General features: G+C 33.7%; 3 non-coding genes across 3 annotated transcripts; 1 reads left to right on the top strand and 2 right to left on the bottom strand.

The window, feature by feature from the left end:
• Positions 1-5022: 5022 nt before the first annotated feature.
• On the bottom strand, positions 5023-5128 carry LOC111640681. The gene has a single exon (XR_002759304.1). It is a non-coding gene; the product is annotated as a U6 spliceosomal RNA (small nuclear RNA).
• Positions 5129-6196: 1068 nt separating this feature from the next.
• On the bottom strand, positions 6197-6268 carry Trnam-cau. The gene has a single exon. It is a non-coding gene; the product is annotated as a tRNA-Met (tRNA).
• A 1955-nt stretch (positions 6269-8223) lies between these two features.
• Trnam-cau lies at positions 8224-8295 on the top strand. The gene has a single exon. It is a non-coding gene; the product is annotated as a tRNA-Met (tRNA).
• Positions 8296-10167: the final 1872 nt, after the last annotated feature.

A 10167-nucleotide genomic window follows, 5' to 3' on the forward strand; every position in this document is an offset into this window, starting at 1 on the left:
TTTCCCTGCTATATACGAACTATCGATTAACTATATACGAATTTCTGACGCAAACGAAAAGTCATCTTATTTCAATTCAAAACGTTTCTCCTGAAAGGTGTGAGATAGATGACCGGCATGGTTCCTATTGTTAACAGGAAAACTATGATGTAGTGTACAGTACCACTTGCAAAACTCCTCTGTGGTTGGGATCATCATTACTGAGAGCATGGGCTCTTCTTGGAACGTCAATGCTTCAAAATGTCATGGACACTGCTTTGAAATTCTTACGACCTCCTTGCCGCACAGATTTTCTAGAACTCTGGCGATACGTTTCCATTAACGTTTCTTGCCTTGTAGCGTTCCTCAAAGATGTCCGTGGTGTTCCAGAATGTTTCTTGTGGACATTCTGAACAGTTCCATCTGCTTCAAACTCGAATTCAAGTGACGGTAAGTCGCCTAAGTATTGATAGATCTGTTTGAAACTCTCCTTTAAACTTTTTTTTCCTATTTTAAATTAACATTTATTAAATATTATCGAATTTATTTAAGAAATTTGGAAAAACGCATCACTGTCTCTCGTCAAAATCGATGATATTATAATATAAATATTGATAGTAAGTTGATAGGCTGCAAGGCCGTAGTCCCCGGAAGGGTCTAAAAGAAAACCTGAGTGTAGCGAACATCAATGATTCAGTGCCCTCACTAATAGCTGTGTTGAAGTTAGTGCCAAGAGGCTGTTAGTAGGAAGACTTATAATAACTACTTTTCAATTACAATATAAAATTGTGTGGTGCTATCTGTTATGACATTTTGTTGTAAAAATTTTCTATATTTTTAACTATTATGGAATGGAAAAATGCATAATTTTAATGGCAATAATCAGTTTAAAAAGGAAATTAAATAATAATAATGTATGACATTAGGTCGAGATATGACACATGATCCCCCTATAATGTATATTCTTTTGAAGTACCCTATTAAAACGCAATGAAAAACGCAAAAGAACCGCATCTGTGCCTGTAAATCTTGCAGGTCTCTTAACATTTAATTGTTACGTAACACTTCCTTTGTTAACACTGCCATTGTTAACAGATATTTAGTTCAGTACATTAATAATAGTACAATTGTTATTGCTTCTGTTCAGTATAAACAGAAGCAATGACAATTGTACTATTGGGGCCCGTGGTGATCGGATGTGGAACGCGCTACGCTCCGCCGCTTGTGTCGTCCTGAGCATGTAAGCCTGGGTTCGCGCCACCGGTGGACAATTTATTATTATTATTATTTTTTTAAATTGTTTCACATGTCATTTGTAGTTACATAATTCATATGTTGCAAGAGCATATAATTTTTAATAGTATAGTACGTTTTTATCACACACAAACCATTCATATATGTAAATGAGAATGTTCCTACAAATGTTTCTTCGCTCTACACCCGTTCGACCAATTGCTACGAAACCCGTCAGTTAGGTTCACATACAGCTAACTCAGATAATGTCGAACATCGCATTCCAAAATATCTATCGGATGTTTGTAAATCAACTGATTTTTATCTTCATTCCATTTTCTGGTTTACACGTAGCGCCTTCTATTGCCAGGAAATGTAACAAAAAAAAAAAAATAATAATAATAACACAACACCTTAAGTTGGTGAAAAATTTAATAAAAAACATAACAAACGTTTTTTAGCCAAACCCGTTGGCCATCATCAGGTTAAACAAATTCGAATGTAAACAAAATGGAACAAAAATTTAAATACAAATAAAATAACGAAGGAAATATACATGTTACCGGCCAAACCTGATTTCAGGCCAAACTAGTTTATCCTACGCCAGTGGCGTGCCGTCATTAGAAGCGGTGGAAGCGCCGCTTCCTTTGTATTTTATAAAAAATAAATACAAGTTAATTTTAATTATATGAAAATAATCGCACAATATTTTATTATAACCGCATTATGTATCTTATTACAAATTCCTATACTACACGTGAAAAAAAAATAAGATTGCTATTGTACAGTAGAGCTTCGATTATCCGACCTAATTGGGGACTGGGGTTGGTCGGATAATTGAAAGGGCGGATATGAAAAACGAAAAAGTATGAAAAAATCTATTATTAGTGTAGTATATTATTGTATCCCATGTAATTAGTATATTAGTATATCGCTATTAACCTACTTTGCGTTGAATTTTTATCGATGTTAAGCCTAACAAAAATTTTTTAAAATAATAATCATCGCTATTGTATCGTTAAAAATTAAAAAGTTAAGCCTCGTTTAAATACTAGCTCCCTTTCATGGTCGATCCAGTGTTGCCAGCTAAAACACGTAAAAATAATATTAAAGTAGCCAAGACATAGCCAAATATTGTAGCGCCACATCAATAGCGGACATTTGAAATTTGCCGACTAGGACGGTCGGTTAACCGAGGGGTCGGTTGATAGGGGGTCGGATAATCGAGGCTCTACTGTACATTCGTATATTAGTGGCGAAGTGGAATCTCTGTATTGTCAGATTCCAAAAAGCCAGATTTGTGCATGCACTTTACAGAGCACCAACCTCACCCAGGTTTAGCCGGTGGAAGCCTACGACCTTGAGTTGATGCTACACATTCCAACGCTTCCAATTCTGTCCGGGACCGGTTCCAGGCTGTTAGCCGCCCACCCGCTAGATATTTGGCCGATTACGTGAATAACGAGTAGATTTATAACTTAACCCAACTGATAAGAATTTACTGGTATGTTTTTAGGATAGTTCTGTATAGTTGACAGGAGTTTAAAAAAATCATTAAAATATTTGATATATTTATTCCGCTCTCCGATTTTATATTACTCACGGATTTCAATGTTAAACCGGTGATATTACTATTTCGTATATCCCATCTTTAAGGGGATGTAGGATTAAACGTGTATAATTCTTGTACAATGTTAAAAAATTGACTGTTACTTCGACAGCGTCATTTACGACTAAATTTAATGAATGAGAGAGATGCACGAGGTACAGAAAAAGCTCTAGAATTTATTTTCCTTGAATTTACGATTTATGTATCTGTTTGTCATAAAATTTTGTCTTTCCACTTTTTCCGGACACTACAAATATTCGAGTACAAAGTAACTGGTTTTGACTTATTTCTACTTAAGAAGTAGTTAAATAATAAAGCGATTAGGGAATTGGCGACATAAACAAAACCCTGATAAAAGAGCTGAAATTTTACTTAAACAAAAGTCTAACCGAACCAATCTCTAGCTGAGTACAGTAGGAATGATTTCTTCGAAATATTAGATGTAATAAAGACAGACATTTTTTTAGTTCAACGAGAGTGACCGAAAAGTTGTAAATTTTGGAAATTTCCGTAAACAACACCTGGTCCTAAAATGAATTAGAAAACAAACGACGGACAATGTATTAAGTTTAACTAGACTTTTACAGCTGTGATGAGTAACGTTTAAAATTTACAAGAACCCTGTCGTATCTTTTGACATTTGACATTTGACATTCACCGGTATCGGCACCCTCGGGATTTGGCAGCCCGCGTGCATGTACACACCTGACATCTAGCAGGACCGTCTCTGATTCCACTCGTAGAGAGCTATTTGACTAAGTGGTTAAGATTTAAAAAGTACATTTTATGTTATTTTTATGTACATTTCATTACAAAGCTATATTTAATTATAATTTTCTTTAAAAGTATATTCATACAATTGAAGAAGGTTTTGTACCAGGTATGTATATCCACCGCACATTTTATTTCACCGAATAAGTTTTTATAATTTTATTTTTAATTTTAGCTCTTATATCGTGGCTAGCGATTCGGAATGTAATTGCGATATTGAAAATTTATTTTAAAAAAGTTTTGGCTCAAGATCATATTATGAAAAAGAAAACATTATTAAAAGAGAAAGGCCAATGCCTAAGTTAAATATAAACACTTGAATAAAAAAATTTGTTCGACATTTTCACGATAAAATGGCTCTGTAAATGCATAAATGTGCAAAAATTCTTTTCTTGGATTGCGTACTATTTTCAAATGACATTAGTGTGTGGAATAAGAATGGCTTTGACAATTTAGCTGGCAAAAGACACGAAAAATCGTCGATTCTTTCGTATTTAAAGCAATTTTGAAATCAAAGCGGAATAGAATTTAACATTAGTAAATAATATAAAATAAATATTGAAAATTATAACGAGATAGTTACAGCTAATAGATATATCTAAATAAATGTTATATGTCTTTATCAAAGCAAGAATTGGCATTTAGAGGCAAAGAAAATCTATTGAAACTAATAACAGAGGTAATTATAATGAACTTGTTTATTTATTAAGTACGTCAGATAAATAATCTATTAAAAATACATTTAAAGAAAGAATTAACTGATTGCTCCTGGAAGTCGGCTTCTTATAGAAACACAGCTTCCCTATCATCAAATGTCACGGCACGCCCCTGTCCTACGCATGTCAGGATATAGGCTACTAGTTTAGCCTAGGATAATCTAGTTTCGCCTAAATACTTTAGGCTTAACTAGTTTGACCCAGGCCGAACTGATTTATGTACTATAAATAGGTGCCAGTGTAAAAAAAAAATGATTTTGTGTAATTCGAAATGCCACCACAGTACATCCGGTGGTTGAAGTGTACCTAGGTAACCCTAATGGCGGTTCTTCGGTTAGATTGGTTTGGTTAGGTTAACTACATTTTTAGTAGACGTTTCCTTTTTTTTTCTTTCTTTCTTTTGTTCAAAAACTACAAGAAATTAAAAATTTGATTAAAAATTGCAGCCCGACATTGTGAAGATGTCACAATAAACATTTGCTCGTTTCATTTGTCTTTTTTTTTTATTATCTTGCTTTTATAGTTTCTACACTTAAAATTTAGCAGGAGTATTAGAGGTGAAGAGTACGTTTAAAACCACATACTCTTTTCGATAAGAAGAAAGCGTTGACAAGTTTTCAGAAAATTGAGAACGTCTGTTTTTAGATATACCGCTCGTCTGCTAAGAAAGATTCATTTCGTCGCAAAAACGATTCGAATAGTTAGATTTAAAAAAAAAATATGGAACGCTTCACGATATTGCGTGTCATCCTTGCGCAGGGGCCATGCTAATCTTCTCTGTATCGTTCCAATTTTAGAATATGTACGACCGAAGTTGTACACTTAGTACTAACCGGTCGGCTCTATATATACCAACAACTTCAACGCATGCGTCTTCACGGGTGTGTTTACGTTTTTCGCCAGTTAGCAGTCAATCGGCACCCTGCAGATTTAACTATAGTGGTTCATTTTAAATTAGAACGATTGATCTTTGAGATTTCTTGAACTTCTCGCGTATAAGTTATTGGCCGATGATCAATGGTTGCACACTTTACATTCTGCGATAGTTGCAACGTCCGACCTGTGTTGAACCTGCCAGGATCAGTTAGATTTTCGGCCTGCTCGCATTAAGAATACTTTAATTTGACCTTAATAATTATTTCATGCACTACTCTTTGGAATCACGAGCTACAATCATCAGAATTCGAATGCTGTTAAAATTTTATACTACGCTCTCCGCATTTTACTTGATATTTTTAATATCATTTCACGGCACTGTCAAATTGTAGTAAACGATAGTAAAGCACAAATTTCAAAATTTGTATACGTGGTATTTTAGTTTCACGCAGATGGGTTATTTTGCGCAGCTGCCATGTTCTGTTTTATAGCAGCGGGTGCTTAATTCCATGATGCTGCAAAGACAACAATTTCTTTCTTACTTAATTGCTTTACTACGAATTTATACTTTTTACACTTCATTCACCTTTTTATTGAATACACATTCGACACGCACGTAACGACTGATCTGTTTACTGCTACAGAACACTAATAATTTCACCGAATTGTGTTTAAGGTATTTTATTAATTTTAATTGCAGTAAGTAACACTTGCTTGATTAACTTGAAAGTGTCCAATGTTCGCTGTAACATGATCGTTTCTGACTTGTGAATTTTTAATGAGTTTTTTATATCGAAATTTTACTTTTTGTGAAATACACATTTTCGTGTATCCGCAAACTAAAATGTCAGAATGTGAAACGAGGTCTTCGATCAGCATATCGGTGTTGGTTTCATTCGTCTGGATCTTAAGAAAAGCAAAAATATCCAGTTTCCACTGCGTTAGGTAAACTGATTGATATGCTCGAAACGATGAACGATGTTCGATGGAGAAAGTAGCAAAACGAACCTGTTAGCAGAGAGTGGTTTCGATCCACCGACCTCTGGGTTATGGGCCCAGCACGCTCCCACTGCGCCACTCTGCTACGTGTAGTTCGTCGCTATCAAAGTTTAATATCATCAACGCCCTTTATATATTAGCTACAGTGCCAAATTTCGTTTCTTAATCTTTATACTCTTCTGAAGTATTAAACGAAAAAAAAAGCCAACATACACACATACACACATACACATACGTATATACATAGCTCCGAACTTTTTTGCCTTTATTGAATTTTTGGGTTTAAGGACTCACAAAACGTACAGATTTACTGGTAGAAAAAAGTTTTAAGCAGATGTGACACGATTCCCGCACTGTACTTTCCATTGCTATGTATTACATAACAGCTGGAAGAGTGAAAGTCACATCACAAAGGCTAATTAATATTCAAAAACGCTTTACTAAATGTGCTAGTATTTTATTCTTTCTTTTTACTAAATCTTTTAGATGTTGGTTACTTATGTTAAAAATTTCTGTGCTTTTTGTCGAAAATTTCAAAAATTTTGTATTCAGGTTTATGCATTAGAGGGATTGATGCTATTAAACTCTGGTGGTTAAAAGTCGAGGAAATAAGGAGATAAGAGGGATCGCGTGTCATATCTCCGCTAGGGTAGGACTTAATGACAATTTTACTCGCTATTAGCGGTTACAAGTTTCTATAAAACTCATCTATACCTTCAAAATTAAGCTTTTCCCCATTTTATAGGAATTAAAAATATAAAATGTTATTTTAAGATAAACTACTGTATCGTAATGGATAGCGCCACCAAATGTAGTCTTAAAAATTTCATCGACTTGTTGCTGGATTTTTAAGAGTTTGTTAACTAAAAAAATCTATCGGCCAACCAGTTCGGTTTCTTGAACACTGGGATTTCGATCGTGGGTTTACGTTTCGCCGGATCAGGCTGGCTACGTATAGTATTCCGGGCTTTCTACTAGTGTCTAACACTTAAGTAGGGGCTAGTTACCCTTAAAAGACCTCCCGGAAGGCATTTCCCTGGGTCTTCACGAGTAATTTTGTATGGTAAAACAAAAAGGCTTCGGCCGGCCTTTCGGATGATAAGCGATTACTTAATAACCTCCCTAATAACCCCGATCAGCAACATCTAGCAACGAGTTTCGTAAATTTTTCCGGCTGTTATGAGATTTTGTTTAAAAACTAAGTTTTATGTTATTAATAATACTACTATTACTATAATGTTATCATTAATATTACTAATAATATCATTAACGAGGAAAAATAATAAATAAATTATGCATGGCGTCATCTGTTATTTGATTTTTTAATTAAAAATTTTTCTAGATTATTAATTATTATAAAATGGCAAAAAGCTTAATTTTCGGGGTATAGATGAGTTTTATAGAAACTTATAACTGCTGATAGCGAGTAAAATCGTTATTGAGTCAGACTCTAGTGGAGAAACACACGATCCCGTTTATCTCCCCACCCCTTGACCTTTAAACACCAAAATTTAATAGCATCAAACTCTCCAATATACAAATCTCAGTGCAAAATTTCAGTATTTTCAGCAAAAAAAAGCACAGGACTGATTAATCTTCAAACAGGGTGAACAAAATTGTTTAACGAAAAGGTCATATTAAAAATTCCTTGCGTGTTTATTTTGAAAATGTTAAAAAGCTTTTAGCATTCTGTGTATTAAGTAAATGGCGAAAAATTAATGAATTCAAATCATTTGTATTTACAGTTATACTTGAATTTTTCATAAATCCTTCTTATTTAAAAAAAATTCGTAGTAAAATAAATGCTTCAGTTAGACGGAGTGATGAGAAAGAAGCTAGTTCCGTTACATCGAAGTTTAATAGTTGAAATTAGAAACACCAAGTTATGCTTGTTGGTGTGCTGTTATTCCAGTCTTTTAATTGTGTAAAATTGCGAAGATATTCATCATCGCATATTACTGATATCAGTGGCAGAGAATTAATGTCACTCTAATTTAAGTAGAAAGTATGAAAAGCCGACAGTTTAATTTGTTTGGCAGAAGCAGAGTGGCGCAGTGGGAGCGTGCTGGGCCCATAACCCAGAGGTCGGTGGATCGAAACCACTCTCTGCTAATCGTTTCGTTTTGTTACTTTCTCCATCGAACATCGTTTATCGTTTTGAGCATTTCAACTTCGTAACGCTGTGGAAACTGGCTTCTTAAGATCCGAAACGAATGCAACCGACGGCGATAATACGCCAATTGAAAGTTTTCTTTGTTTCGTTAGACGACAAACTTTTGCTATTGCAACGAATTTTATAATGGTTTGATAAAAATAATAATAATAAGTGCAGAGCCCAAACGGTTAGGAGTTGAAAGTTGAAATTTGGTACACAGTTAGGGTACGCCATGGGAATGTACACTAACTTGTAAGAAGGGATTTTGGAAATTCACCCCCGTGAGGAAAGAGATAGGATTAATGATTACTCTGAAAAACTTGGCTACTACTGTAAGTTACTATTTTAGATGAGGTTTTTTCGTGTTTTTGTGAAAAATCTAACATATTTTTAGACCCATCTAAAAATTCTCTAATTAGCCTCGGAATAGAAAGACCTAATTCTTGCACCTGGTAAAAACGGACAAGATCGGCTATAATCTAATAATCTTAATCTTCGTTATCGTTACTTTTTGCCCGAGCAACGCCGGGTTCATCTGCTAGTACAGTATAATTTTAGAAACGATTTCAGTAAATTGGGATAATGACGTAATCTTTATCATGTAAAGTATAAATGTTGATCGTTTTTAAGTTTTTTTTCAAATTAATACAAAATATTAAACTATTTTCAATATAAATCTGATTATTTCTCGTTACCTAGGATCTTTTCGTTTTGAAAAAAGTATGATTTTTTGTCAGTATTTATACGTTAAAGATTGTTAAATTATTTTTTACCTGAAGTTTGTTTTGTTCAAATCATGTCAAAGTTTAGATTAGAGTCAGCGTGATTTGAGGATGAAATAGTTGTTAAAGAGTTTTATGGAACGTAATCAATTATGTTGTTTATAAATAAATTATATAGGCTATTTGGGATTGACACGAATCATGGGAGAAAAATTATTTTAGTTATGTTGATTACTGTATTTCATAATAGTAATGGTCTACCTTTATTTCTTCAATTTTCTCAGTTATAAGGGGGAGAAACAAACATAAGTTAAATAAGTACTCGTAACAGAATAAGTATTATATACGTATATACAATGAATAACTTCATATTTGAATAACATCGTATAAATATACGTAGAGTAAACTTTATTATCATACAAAATTTATAAAAGTAACTGCGTATTATCAGTTGCCTGAAATTTTATGGTGTAGCGGTAACAACCGCAACACCATAAAATTTCAAGAACCGAAAAACAAGTATTTTGTTTAAGCTTCAAATAGGGTGAATAAAATCGTGCCCTCACACAACACACAAACACCACACTATAACATCCATACATATATATATATATATAAAATTCCGAATATTGTGCATTTTTCGAATTTTTAAGGTTCCTTGAGTTAAAAAATGTAAAACTTTTTGGAGTCATATTTTGACCGATCGCCATACTTTCGTTCTCTTATATCAATATATACAACAGAGGCAGGATAGTAAAAATGTGTTGTTGAAATGTAGTTTTAGTTTCCCGGCCGTTATGTTTACATAAGAATGGAAAGTATTGAAATCATGTCAAATTCGTGTCTTCGCGTTCTTTGTAAATCTACGCGTTTGAGTCCTCCTGATCCAAAAATTAAAAAAGTAAACATTCCATGGATACGTATACATGCGTATGTGTTGGCTTAAAGTTTGAAAATCGGAAGTTTGAGATGATTGCAATACCTGTTTTCACGCTCTTTCGTTTAATATCTCATGATGGAGTAATGTTTAAGAACAAAATTTCGCATGATAACTTGTATGTGAGGAGCATTGATGCTATAAAATTTTGATGGTTAAAAAAATATATT

This window comes from Centruroides sculpturatus, unplaced genomic scaffold (genome assembly GCF_000671375.1).
Source record: "Centruroides sculpturatus isolate CEXI.00-Female unplaced genomic scaffold, Cexi_2.0 scaffold960, whole genome shotgun sequence".
NCBI classification, from domain to species: Eukaryota; Metazoa; Arthropoda; class Arachnida; order Scorpiones; family Buthidae; genus Centruroides; species Centruroides sculpturatus.